Below are 15248 nucleotides of genomic sequence, written 5' to 3' on the forward strand. Positions count from 1 at the left end.
CAGTGAACTTAGTTCAACGGACTGGTGGAAAATACTTAAGTCATTTATTTCTCCGGTTAAATCACGAGGTATTCCTCCACTACTCAACCCATTAGATGGTCAGTGCGTTGAAGACGACCAAGGCAAGGCTGAGATCCTTAATGACTTCTTTGTCCTTTAGACCTACGTTGACGATTCAACTCAAGTATTACTTGAGCTTGATTTAACTAATGGTGATGCTAAACTTGATTCGATTGTTATATTACCTTCCGAAGTCAAAGATGCTATAAGTAGTCTCGCGGTTGGTAGATCACCTGGGCCTGATGGCATTGATAATTGTATTTTACTTGAAGCTTCTTCAGAACTTAGCCAACCTTTGTGTGATTTGTTAAATGCTTCGTTAACTTGTGTTATTCCATCTAATTAGAAATATTCAAATGTTTGCGATGTCTTTAAAAAGTGGGATCCTTCTAACCCATTAAAACATCGCCCGATCCCTTTTTTGAATAATATGGAGAAGGTATTTGAAAGAATTATATTTAAACATGTATTCAACTTTCTTCGTGATACAAGGTTTTTTACTCGATCCCAATCCGGCTTTCTGCCAGGTGATTCTACTGTCAACCAGCTTAACTACCTCTGTAATAGTTTCTGTGAAGCTCTCGACAACGGTCTTGAAATACGAGTTGTTTTCTTTGCTATAAGTAAACCATTTGAAAAAGTTTGGCATCGTGGTCTACTGTATAAACTCGAAAAAGCGGGCATTTGTGGTCACTAACTATCTTGGTTTTCCAACTACTTAGAGAATAGGCGCTAAAGTGTGGTAATTCCGGGAGCCACTTCTACATTAAAATCAATTGAAGCTGGAGTTCCCCAGGGCTCAATTTTGGGTCCTCGTTTGTTTCTTATATACATTTATGACATAGTGAACGAGAAAGAATCACAGGTTTAACCTTTTTGCTGATGATACAAGTCTATTTTTTTATAGTGGACACCCCCCAGAGTGCAGCTTTAAAACTACAGACAGATATAAACAAAATATATATCTGGGATGATAAGTGGCTTGTTAAGTTCAATCCCAACAAATCTGAATCAATGGGCATATCTCTGAAACGAAACAAACCCATTCATCTGCCAGTGTACATGTTTGACACTGATATCCCGTTTGTTAAATCTCATAAACACCTGGGTATTTTTCTTTCTAATGAAGGCAATTCGCATACTCACATTAACTATATTAAAGAAAAAGCTTGGTCTAGAGTTAAAATCATGAAACTTCTACGCTATCAACTTGGTAGGAGGTCTCTGGAGGCGATTTATCTATCTTTTATTAGGCCAATCTTGGAGTATGAGGATGTCATCTGGAATAATTGTACATAGTATGAAAACAATTTTTGACAGAATTCAAAACGAATGCGAACGCATTGTAACTGGTTGCACTCGCCTTGTTTCTCTGCGTCTGCTTCACAATGAATCTGGTTTTGAAAGCTTGGAAACAAGGCTTTTACTCTTTTACAAAATGAAAAATGGTCTCTCCCCTGATTATCTTTCAAGTTTGGTTCCTCAGACTCTTGGTCAACCATCAACAAGATCACTTCGAAACGCATCCAATATCTCTAGCTTTCGTACACATACGTCACTTTATACGAATTCATTCCTTCCTTCATTAATTTCGGCATGGAATAGTCTCCCAGCTGAAGCACAAATATTGACACTATTTCGGGTTTTAAAGCGTACCTTTATTCGGATAGTTCCATACCAAATACTCTGTTTTATTATGGAAAACGTCGATTACAGGTCATTCACGCTCGCTTACGATTCGAATGCAGTTCATTGAACCATCACCTTTTTGTTAAAAATAGTGTTCCCTATCCCTCTGTGCGTGTGGAGTTCAGGAAACAACGTATCATTATCTTCTTATCTGTCCCTTTATACTGACCAAAGGAGACTTCTGCTTAATTCTGTGGAGGCTTTGACTGACGTAACGCTTCTCAATTTACTATACGTTGACAGTCTGCCCTTACAGAAGAAAAATATAAGACACAGTTCACCTCTTTATTCAAATGACAAAAAGTTTCGATAGCCAGTGACAGTCACTTTCTACTACTAATAACTAACCCCACCCAGGATTGTCTCATATTCTGTAAACATGTGATATTTAGCACTAACAATCAGGGCTCAGTGAAGAATAGGAACAGGAAGTAATTGATTAAAACCAACCACCCTACCCTCTTTCTTCTCTCTTATCCTCTTGTACCTTCTTATTCTCTTCTCAAACAGAATTAACGACTTTTGTATTCGATCAGTGAAAATAAACTATGCTTACTACAGCATTGTTAATCACACAAAATGTTTAACTTTTAGCTACTGTCTTGTCTGCAAAAAATCTTCAAATATTTAATAATATTAAATAAAGCCAAATCACGTTTAACACTACCATGATGCAATTCAACAATATCAATTTCATTATGTCATCTTCATTGAAAGCTGTAGAAATGTCCGTCATTAAATATGTACTTTTGCTAAGGTTTGGAGAAGAACATTTTAAGATGTATTTATCTTTCGTTCTAATCCTTTACTAGATTGAACATGTTTTCATTATATGTGTGTATACGCTGATGAATAAAATATGTTTAAACTAAACACGATATTAATTGCCATAAAAATACAACTTAATGTTTTAAATGTATTTCATGAAAATGTCTGATTTTTTTCCGGTCAAAGTCTATCGACCAATAACAATTCGTCTCTGTTCACACGTGCTCTCTAGTATTTGTCTTGTCCAATCAAAAACATCCTTGAAGTTCCTAAGGGAACGCCCACAGTCAGTGATTGGAGGTTCGGTAGACCAGTTGTAGCTGTTGTTACAGAACTTGTTGCTTGGAAAATTGGTCGCACCGAGGTAAATAAGCTCAACGTCTCACCCCAAAGGGTAAAGATGAGCTAACCCTTGGAACTGCGGGCTTTGGCAAACAAAATGATGAAAGCGATGATTCTGTAAGCCACCAGCATTGCACAAAGAAGGCTGACATCCAGCAAGACGTTGTCCTTTCGGGGAGAAACAAATAAAAGAGTTGTAAGAAGAGTTGTAAGAACAAATTTATTTGATTTTTTTTCAAATTTTAAAGTTGAATAAAAAAGTTAATTTATATATTATATTAACAGTTAGCGCCATTAGTTGTCAAAATTTTGTTTTATCCAGATAGTAAAATACATTGTGAATTAATTCAAGATCATCACATCATTGTTTTAGCAGTTCGCGTTGATTAAAACGCAGGAATTTACCATGAAAACATTGAGATGGATTAAATATAAAATCACCATTAAGTATAACGTTATTATGGAATAAATCGTTTTAAAATATACCCTAATATATCAAACTCTGGAAATTTTAAGATCAAAATTCAGATAATTTAAAACAGAATCAATTTATGTAGTGCAATGTTTATGCACCAGTCAATTGTAACCACCGTCCTCAGGTCCAGGGAATAGCGGAGACTTTGACTTTCCGTCCAGCCAATCCCGGGTAAAATCTGCGCCCTGTGGGTATGAACTGCTGGTAAAATCCCCGCCAAATGCTCCCGCACCCAGGGACCCCAGGTAAGGCCCATCCCCCGCTATTTTTTGACGCAAAGACACCGGAAGGTAAAAACACGGCCCATTTCCTCGGCTTTTCCCGGTATACCCCCGGACCTGGGGGCCGTGGTTTCAATTGACTGGTGCATTAAATGACCATCAAGCAGGAATAAACACAGGGTGCTCACCTGGTCATAGTTTAGATAGCTCAGAACCGAGTCGCCGTCCTTGTAAAGGCATTTTGTGTTGTTGCCGTTGCTAGAACATTCTGGAAAAATGGTAAAAAATTTGAACAACAAGTTTTATTGTTCTAGGATAATTCCGTACAAGTTCTGAAATACTCTTTTTGTATCTATGAATTGTATCAAGCATAAACATTGAATACACTAAGAGATATTCAAACCAAATACCAAAGCAAAGAGCGTTTAGAGCATATTTGTTACTGCTTACACTCACCAATGCTGTCGATGTTCTGCCATCGGTCAACAAGGGCGTTTAGAGTATGTTAGTTACTGCTTACACTCACCAGTACTGTCGATGTTCTGCCATTGGTCAACAAGTGCGTTCAGAGTATGTTAGTTACTGCTTACACTCACCAATACTGTCGATGTTCTGCCTTCGGTCAACAAGGGCGTTTAGAGTATGTTAGTTACTGCTTACACTCACCAATACTGTCGATGTTCTGTCATTGGTCAACAAGAGCGTTTAGAGTATGTTAGTTACTGCTTACAGTCACCAATACTGTCGATGTTCTGCCATTGGTCAACAAGGGCGTTTAGAGCATGTTAGGTACTGCTTACACTCACCAATACTGTCGATGTTCTGCCATTGGTCAACAAGGGCGTTTAGAGCATGTTAGTTACTGCTTACACTCACCAATACTGTCGATGTTCTGCCATTGGTCAACAAGGGCGTTTAGAGCATGTTAGTTACTGCTTACACTCACCAATACTGTCGATGTTCTGCCATTGGTCAACAAGGGCGTTTAGTGCATGTTAGTTACTGCTTATACTCACCAATACTGTCGATGTTCTGCCATTGGTCAACAAGAGCGTTTAGAACATGTTAGTTACTGCTTACACTCACCAATACTGTCGATGTTCTGCCATTGGTCAACAAGGGCGTTTAGTGCATGTAAGTTACTGCTTACACTCACCAATACTGTCGATGTTCTGCCATTGGTTAACAAGGTCGTTTAGAGCATGTCAGTTACTGCTCACACTCACCAATACTGTCGATGTTCTGCCATTGGTCAACAATGGCGTTTAGGACATGTTAGTTACTGCTTACACTCACAAATACTGTCGATGTTCTGCCATTGGTTAACAAGGGCGTTTAGAGCATGTTAGTTACTGCTTACACTCACAAATACTGTCGATGTTCTGCCATTGGTCAACAATGGCGTTTAGGACATGTTAGTTACTGCTTACACTCACAAATACTGTCGATGTTCTGCCATTGGTTAACAAGGGCGTTTAGAGCATGTTAGTTACTGCTTACACTCACAAATACTGTCGATGTTCTGCCATTGGTTAACAAGGGCGTTTAGAGCATGTTAGTTACTGCTTACACTCACCAATACTGTCGATGTTCTGTTTTGCCATTGGTTATCAAGGGCGTTTAGAGCATGTTAGTTACTGCTTACACTCACCAATACTGTCGATGTTCTGTTTTGCCATTGGTTATCAAGGGCGTTTAGAGCATGTTAGTTACTGCTTACACTCACCAATACTGTCGATGTTCTGTTTTGCCATTGGTTATCAAGGGCGTTTAGAGCATGTTAGTTACTGCTTACACTCACCAATACTGTCGATGTTCTGTTTTGCCATTGGTTATCAAGGGCGTTTAGAGCATATTAGTTACTGCTTACACTCACCAATAATGTCGATGTTTTGCCACTGGTTAACGGCAAGAACTTCGTTGGCGTATTTAAACCAGGACAGGTACTCTAACCAGATGAAATATACCGGGATGGAACTGAAAGAAATAAAGTACTATACAACATAGGGATAATACACTTTTTCGAGGGCGTGAACATCTTTGGACGCCCCCGAAGAACGTCTATGTTAGAGTGTACAGCACCAGGTCACAAATTTTACGCCAGAGAAAAAGAGCATTTTCGCTATGACTGCATGCTATTTCGCTATTACTGCCTTAAATAAAGACGGAAATATATTGTTGTTTTGAAACGTAAACATCTTTTAACAGTGTTCCGTTTTTTTATAGTCACCGTGTTCGATAATAATTTGATGACGTCATCAATTCAGTTTTACACCAATAATGAAACGAATACGGGGCTCTTCAATGGACATAGACTGCCCTATGTTTCGTTTAAAATGGTGGAAACAAGAAAAGTAATCTTTTTTTTTAAGTCTTCATTCGAAGCAAAATGCTGCCTTCCGGCGTAGTATTAATAACGTAATTTATCACGTGGAATAAACACACATGTCTTACGCAACACAGATGTACTAAAGGCATTTGCAGGGTAATTTTCAAAGTTATTTTTTTTTATAATTGGAATATAATATCATACTTATCAAAATGGTCAATTCAGAAGATTATTGACAACAGGTTCATGATTGTTAGTAAATGCTACAGTTGCCATTTGCCGTCCGATAATATCAAAATTTACCCACTCGGAGTTTAAGAAGAATCCTCAGAACATCATTAGCGGAATCATAAGAGGCGGGGAAATAGCCAGAGCCGTGGTTACAGAATTGGCCGCCGCTGACACAATGTAGCCTGTAAAGGAGAGATGACAGTGTGATAAATAGAGAGGGAACAATGAGGGGATTCATAAGGGGGGAAGCTATAGCCAGAGCTCTTGTTACAGAGTTGGCGGCCGGTGACACAATATAGCCTGTAGAGGAGAGATGACAGTGTAATAAATAGAGTGGGAAAACTAAAATAAAAAAGTGAAAGTGTAAAAGTGAAAACATAGTGTTATAAATAGAGAGGGGAGAAAACACAAGACGGGGAAGCTTTAGCCAGTGCCGTGGTAACAGAGTTGGCCGCCGCAAAGATATTTCAGTCATGCGCTAACAAGCAAGTGGTACGAGAAGAATACTGTGAAAAGGAGCGCATCTTAGTGGAAAGCAAACGTTAATCTGTAGTTTTTTTATGAACTGTGCGTATAACTTGAACAATATGTGAGTTATGGGCATAATCTTCGGTTTGCCTTGGGGGGGGGGGGGGGGGGGGTAAACAGTAACTTAACTCAGAGGTGTGTGCCTTGCTAGAAATGTTTATATTATCAATGGTAGGATGGGTGATAAGTTTCGTTTAAACGGCATTTGAGCAATGGCCAGGTTGTTTGCTAGACGACGACGAGAACACCAAGGAAATCATAAATCATCGATGTTTATTTATCGAAAAACAGATGCGCTTATTACAAAAAAACAACAACAAAGGAAACACCAATTCATGAAAAACAAAATCCTAAGCACAATAGTATGTGTTTAAGCGATGTAAACATTATTCACCGTTCATGTATGTTAACAATCAATAACACAAACATTACTCACCGAAAGACACAGTAATGTTGGCGACCAAGAGAAGAACACCCGTAAACACACAGAACGCCTCGAAGGACGAATAAAGACCTTAAATAGAAATCACACAATTATTTTTAAAGCTGCAATCTCACAGATTGAACATTTTGACAACTTGTATTATTTATTTTTCTTAGAACGATCCCATTTTGCGGAATGGTAATCAGTGATTTAAGAGTGCAGCTTTAAAGTGATGTCACCGTATTTAGGGCGTTCGCTTTGATCTCTCAAATTCGGCAAATTACGATTTAGCGCGAAACTGTGGTCTTGTGTTGTGAGTGAATCAAGCATACGGAACTTCTCGGTCATTTTCCATCAAAAACAACCTCGGATGTATGTCGGTACATCAGTAGAAGTAGTTCGTAAAATGTAAAATTAAAGTATTAATTAATTGTAGTGTTTTAACGTATATTTTGTTTATCTAAGATTCAACTGATTGCCAGTGAATTGTATTAGTGCATAAAATAATTAAGATTCCCAAGTTTTTAAGTTTAACCGCTAACTTTAAATTACTACGCGATCTACTTGCTGCGTACTTGTATATAAAGATTTCTGATATTGTAAACCGTTCATAGACATCCAAGGATATTTTCGCTGTGAAATGGCCGAGGTGTTCCGAATGGGATAACTCGAGGTACCCGGAGGAAACCCACTTGTGACGCTTGGTGACCACAAACCAAACTCATATGCGCCCAGGCCGTGAATCGCCTTGGTGGGAAGCGAGTGCGCTAACCACTGCGCTAACCATACGACCCACAACATAGAAACTCAACGTGTCTTACCAACCATCCAGTACGTTATAGCACAAAATATCATCGGTATAAAGATGAACGACGGCAACTGAAAACAGACAACAACAAAATTAGTTGAGCAATATAAGGAGCTGGGGTCGTTTCACTAAAGAAACATTCGATATAACCGAAATATTACGCCAATACATTCGAAAAAGGTTCGACATACATGAAACATCGAGATAACAGAGTTTGACAAAGTGTGTTTTGACTGTATGTTAATTGTGCAAAATTAACCAGTCGCTCATTTCAACTTAGTAAGGAATCCGTTGACCAGTTATAGAGTCAGTCTCTCAGCAGAGGGCAATACAGATTCCTATACACGGATAGGGTGGTTCACTAATAAAAGGCTTAAATAGGTTTTTTATCTCCTTGAACTTTGAACTATGTACAATACTTTATTTGTCGCTCACCTCCGCGAAAGTTTTGCAGAGGAAGTATATGTCCACACGGTAGAGTCCGATACCATATTCTCGCAGGAAAATCTCAAGTGGAAACGACTGAAAAGGGGTTAACATGAATTTATTGATAAAAAATCACTGCAGCATATTTAATAACGAAGTATAAAACAAAACAACAATGCTTTATATAACATTTATGGTTACAGTCGAACCTCGTTGGCTCGAACTCCAAGGGACCGGCGAAAATACCTCGAGCCTCGGATATTCGAGCCAAGCGGGATTGAGAAAACATTTAAAGTGACAGTCTTATTCAAAATAATTACATACACATGTATATCAAACATAAAATTTCAGTGATAAACCTTTAACTACTTACTTTATAATGCATTTATGGAAAATATCAATTACTGTTAACAAGATTTTAACCGTGTATTTAATAGCTGAAAACGCAACAATATTAATTGATTGGTGAATGCTAAAATATTTACTGTCATCTTCTATCGTATCATAAGGTAAAAATAGCGTGTTTTCTGCACATTTCTTTCAAATTAAACTCGATAGCCTTCATAAGAACCATTGTCATCGACATTTATTCATCCTTTTAGGTAAATTAAAACAATTGTATTACTTGTGGTAAATCTTATTTGCGAGTAAAAGTGTATCTTTAAAACAAACAGAACACAATATGATATATGCAACGAGTGAAATATTCACTTTTGGTGTTCACGAGGTGAAATATATTACTATCTCACACGGACACCAAAAAATTTATTTTTTTATTATATACCTTAAATCTGAGATAAAATTGGATTATTTACACCTTTTAGATATAAAACGCGTCATTGTGTATGCGTACTAAACGCCTTTCGAAAAATACGTCGAAATTATGTCCCAGCCCTGTGCGGGCTGACGTTTGATTTGGAACCGAAAGCGGGCTAGAATTTCAAAACAGTGAAAAATATCACTTTGATATTTTCACTGTTTGTTGGAGTGAAATATCAATTTCATTTCGCTAATCAATCTCTTCAAACCATCGGATGAAAAAAAAAAAAATAATCAAATATGATATATGCGAGAAAAAGTTTTAGATTTAATATTTTTTTTAAAATAAGCAGAATCACACTTACTTTGAGAACGCCGAAAACGTTGGAGAAAGTCATGTTGGTAAGCATCAGGAAGAGGACACCGTTGATGTTCATAACGCCTTCTTGATTGATGTCCAACTGTAGATAGATCACGCCCAATATCAACCCCAACATCTACAAGTGAAATGAGAAGATATTAAAATTGATGTTCATAACGCCTTCTTGATTGACGTCCAACTGTAGATAGATCACGCCCAAGTTCAACCCCAACATCTGTGAAATGAGAAGATATTCAATTTGATGATCATGACATCTTCTTGATTGATGTTTAACTGGAAAAACTAATCGAAAATTCCTACCCTAGGGCCCGCTGCGTGGCCGGTAACGCGGCTAGTCTCGTTACCGGGTTACGCGCGTGCCCTCGGGTCGCATTTTTCTATCTGAACCGGAAACACATTATCATCATCATCATCATCATCATCATCATCATCATCATCAGCAGCAGCAGCATCACCATCACAATCACCATCACCATCACCACTACCACTACCACAACCATCATCATCATCATCATCATCATCATCATCATCATCATCATCATCATCATCATCATCATCATCATCATCATCATCATCAAGTATAATCGTTGTTATAATCATCATACACTTTTTGGTACTGCTTCATATTAAACATAATACAGAGTACTCTGTTGTCCAACTCGTATAATTTCTATAATTTGAATTAAGCCATATCCAAGTGTTTTTCAAATACTAAATTCTCACAAGCGTTTGAGCGACTCTGACTCTGACCACCATAGGTTCTCTGATCATGGTCTTCCAGGAGCGCGCAAACACTGCGCGAAACTGGGTGAGAAAACTGGCTTCATATCGCGAGGTGTTGGAAAACGCTTCGTCAAACTGGAATTCAAAACAAACAAAAAACGCATAAAATATAGAGTTTATAAATATTTGATGAACAGTTGAGCGGACATGTGTTTGGGATTTTTTTAAAGCTGCACTCTCATAGATATACCATTTTTTACAACTTTTTTTTATTTTTTGTCTTGGAAAGAGCAAAATTTTGCGTAAATATCTGGAAACAAATGATATAAGATTGCTTACAAAAATTCAGATCGTATTTTTTCATATTTCTGTTCGGATATTAATGTTTTATGGCTTAAACCGTTACTAAGGGTTTAAGCAAAATGCATAAATCATCATTTTTTTAACTTAAATTGAAAAATCTGCGATCTATTTGTTTTGTCAGCAGTCTTATATAACTGGTTTCCATGGATTTTCGCAAAAATTGACTCGTTCCAAGACAAAAAATAAAAAAGCTGTCAAAACGTTTAAACTGTGTGAGTGCAGCTTTAAATGTGCAAATCTGTAAGTCGTAAATCAGCTTCTCTTGAGTGATTCACTTTCAATATTGCATGACATTGGGCAGATTGTTTAGAACTGATTTTAAGTTAACAACGTAGTCTATAATAAGATGAAATATTCATTATTAAATCTACAGTCGAACCCCGTTGGCTCGAACTCGCTTAGCTCGAAATCTTCGTTGACTCGAACTGGATGTAAAGGACTGATTTCTATACACTGAAGGTAAGCATATCCGCTTGACTCGAATTTTCCGAGGCTCGAGGTATTTTCGCGGTTCCTGGGAGTTCGAGCCAATGGGTCTCGATTGTAATATGATAATTTCAATGTACTTACGATGATGCCAGTTTCCTTGGGGTTTTCACCTATACGCTTGATATCAGTAAGCATAGTATTGCTTTCATCTGAGGACTGGAACTTGTCGCATATGGACTAAAAATGATATAGAAAATGAATATCAGTTTTACATAAAATGTCACAATTTGAACGATAACGTGGTAAATAATAAATATCGTTTTCGTGCAACAGGTCGAAAATCAAAATGTTATGGAAAAGATTGTGCGCACGTAAAATGTCATTTCGGAAATAAAGTTGTTGAAATTGTGTCCCAGCCCTGTGCGGGCTGACGTTTGATTTTAAACTGAGAGCAGGCTAAATTTCCAAAACAGTGAAAAATATCAATTTGATATTCAATATTTGAAACAGTGAAATATCAATTTTATTTCACTGATAAATCTCTATAAGCCACCGGAAAGCATTTAATAAATATATATATATTCATTTTATACCCATAAAACTTGACTCGAACTGATAGGCCTACCTCGATTTGCGCTTTACATGCTGTTTCCTTGCCTGGAATTACAGCCATCGTGTGGATGTAGAAATCTGCGGGGTTGAAGTTTTCTGGACACGGGAATCCGGACCTGGAAGAAGGTAGAAGTACATGTATACATCATTAATTATCACTGTTATGTTTTACGGTGAAATATCATACAATTTCACTGAAAATATCATCTTTTATATTCTCACTGCTCTTTTAGAAATTGGTCTTCGCTTTGCTTGATTATAGTATTATAGCGTTCTATCCGCCGGGTGGGACACATCTGAAATGACGTCACCAGAATGACGTCACAGCTTTTACTTTCTGTGATAATTCAATGAAATACATTTCGACCTTACACCGAAATTCGAAAAAATATATTCTGCTTATTTCAAATTTTAAAATATAAATTCATAATGAGTGTGCGGACATCTGTATTAGAAGTTGCCATCATGCGACGTCGGGCATAACATGACCCACTGAATCTAGTAGCGCATTTTATAATTCTCTTAGTGAAGTAACAATTCATTAATCTTACTCATTCTGTTTATAATGTTTCTCTATAAATAGCTCATTTCTGGATGTGCAACTTATGCTTCATGATCATAATCTGTGATGCAAATACATTCGAAGCCTGTTGGCTCGAACTCGCTTGGCACGAAATCCTCGTTAGCTCGAACTGGATGAAAAAGACCAATTTCTTTATACTGAATGTAAGCATTCCCGCTTTGCTCGAAATTTCCGAGGCTCGAGTTATTTTCGCAGGTCCCGGGGAGTTCGAGCCAACGGGGTTCCACTGTATTCAATTTCTTACCGTTTGAAGACCTCTAATGCATGTTTCATTTCTCCCATAAACGCCACCCGGCCTTCAGCCATTATCAGCAAGCTGAAAGTACAATACGGATATGTTGAAACTACTGAAGATACTGCAGGGGACGGGTGGAAACAAGCTGAGAGCACAAGGGCATGTTGAAATCAAAGTGCTGAAGGTACTGCGAGGGACGGTTAAAACAACATGGACATCTTGAAATCAAAGTGCTGAAGGTACTGCGAGAGACGGTTAGCAACAACATGGACATCTTGAAATCGAAGTGCTGAAGGTACTGCGAGGAACGGTTGACATCAACATGGGTATGTTGAAATCAAAGTACTTAAGGTACTGAAGGGGAGGGTAGGCGTATTACTAAGTGGTCAAACAACTCAAACATCTCAGATGGGGGTTGATAAATGGTGCAGACAGCCTACCATACGCGAATGACTAACTGGCCAATCAGCGTGAACATCTCATATTAGGGTTGATAAATAGTGCAGACAGCCTAACCAAACTTGTATTACTTAATGGTCAAACAGCATCAAAATTTCAGATAAAAGTTGATAAATGGTGCAAACAGCCTACCATACGCGTATTACGTTCTGGTCAAACAGCAAGAACACCTCAGATAAGGGTTGATCAAGTGTGCAGACAGATTACCTCAAGAGTATAAGTACTGGTCAAACAGCATGAACACCTCAGATGAGGGTTGATAGATGGTAAAGACAGCCTACCATACGCGTATTACTTCCTGGCCTAACAGCAAGAACACCTCAGATAAGGGTTGATCAAGTGTGCATACAGATTACCTCAAGAGTATAAGTACTGGTCAAACAGCATGAACACCTCGGATGAGGGTTGATAGATGGTAAAGACAGCCTACCATACGCGAATTACTTACTGGTCAAACAGCATGAACACCTCAGATGAGGGTTGATAGATGGTAAAGACAGCCTACAATAACCGAATTACTGACTGGTCAAACAGAATGAACACCCAAGATGAGGGTTGATAAATGGTAAAGACAGCCTACTATACGCAAATTACTTACTGGTCAAACAGCATGAACAATTCAGGTGAGGGTTGATAAATGGTAAAGACAGCATACCATACGCGAATTACTTAATCGTTAAACAGCATGAACATCTCAGATTAGGGTTGATAAATGGTAAAGACAGCCTACTATACGCAAATTACTTACTGGTCAAACAGCATGAACACCTCAGATGAGGGTTGATAGATGGTAAAAACAGCATACCATACGCGAATTACTTACTGGTCAAACAGCATGAACACCCCAGATGAGGGTTGATAGATGGTAAAAACAGCCTACTATACGCAAATTACTTACTGGTCAAACAGCATGAACAATTCAGGTGAGGGTTGATAAATGGTAAAGACAGCATACCATACGCGAATTACTTAATCGTTAAACAGCATGAACATCTCAGATTAGGGTTGATAAATGGTAAAAACAGCCTACCATACGCGAATTACTTACTGGTCAAACAGCACGAACATCTCTGATTAGGGTTGATGAATTGTGCAGACAGACAACCACAAGCGTATTCATTTCTAGTCAAACAGCGTAAACACCTCAGATGAGGGTTGATGAATTGTGCAGACACATAACCACACGCGTATTACTTACTGGTCAAACAGTGCAAACACCTCAGATGTGGGTTGAGGAATTATGCAGCTAATAACCACAAGCGTATTACTTACTGGTCAAACAGCACAAACACCTCGGATGAGGGTTGATGAATTGTGCAGACAAATAACCACAAGCGTATTACTTACTGGTCAAACAGCGCAAACACCTCGGATGAAGGTTGATGAATTGTGCAGACGATGGTCTTTCCCTTGTCCGCCATGCCTTTAAGGGTCTGCACAATATTTTCCGCCATGAACGAATCCAAACCGGAAGTCGGCTCGTCACAAAACAGAAGAGGTGGGTTAGTCAGAAACTGTAAAAAAAGAATCGATATCACTTTTAGGCAATTGTTTTATCGTTGGCTGATTGGTAAATTGTATTACTCTTATTTTGCATAAAAATGTTTGTGTCAAAATATGACCAAATTTCGCAAAACTTCATAAGCTTAACAGGCTTAAGTAGCTTATCCCAATCAGCCAAAACACATACTGAAATTGAATTTTGATAAATGAAAAATGGTTTATTGTGAATATCATCATCATAATTCCTATCTTAAGTATAACAACTTAATAATAAAAATTAAATATAACCCTCATCATTGAAAAAAACACAAAGTGAACATAGCTTAATCCTGACATAGGGGACTTAAGAAGTTTCGAGAAAATGGGACCATTTCACTCGGGTTTGATTAAGATGTGTTCATACATGTACAACGTTACTGTCCAAGCAAAATGTGTAAATTAAAGAAAACATGACGCAACAAACACTCAACCCTCAAAAATGACTAAACTCTGAAGTTAACGAAACCATTTGCATCTCTACGCCGGAAATACCCTATCGCCTTACAGGATAGTCAATAGTGCATTGATCGGAACGTTTCCGCAAACACATACTTTTTTAACCATTAGCAGATACAGGAAGGGGGTCACCAGCCCCCCCCCCCCCAAAAAAAACAACAAAAAAACCTTTAAATCGCCTAAGCTTATTTTTTTTTATTTCAAATATAGTATATATAAATGACAATAAAACACGCCAACAATGCACCTTCTCGGATAAGACATTGGTAAAATGTTATTACCAACACTTCAAACCAAATAAATTTCGGTTATGAGGGAGGGCGCAATAAATGGAGATAAGTATTACCTCATTAAGTTACGCCCACTCTTACATCAAATCAGCTCCTCGGAGGGAAATGAAAGGT

General features: G+C 38.0%; 1 pseudogene; it reads right to left on the reverse strand.

Annotated features, from left to right (window-relative positions):
- Positions 1-2102: 2102 nt before the first annotated feature.
- LOC128223759 (protein white-like) overlaps positions 2103-15248 on the reverse strand; it is a 32849-nt pseudogene continuing 19703 nt past the window's right edge.

This window comes from Mya arenaria, chromosome 1 (assembly GCF_026914265.1).
Source record: "Mya arenaria isolate MELC-2E11 chromosome 1, ASM2691426v1".
NCBI lineage: Eukaryota > Metazoa > Mollusca > Bivalvia > Myida > Myidae > Mya > Mya arenaria.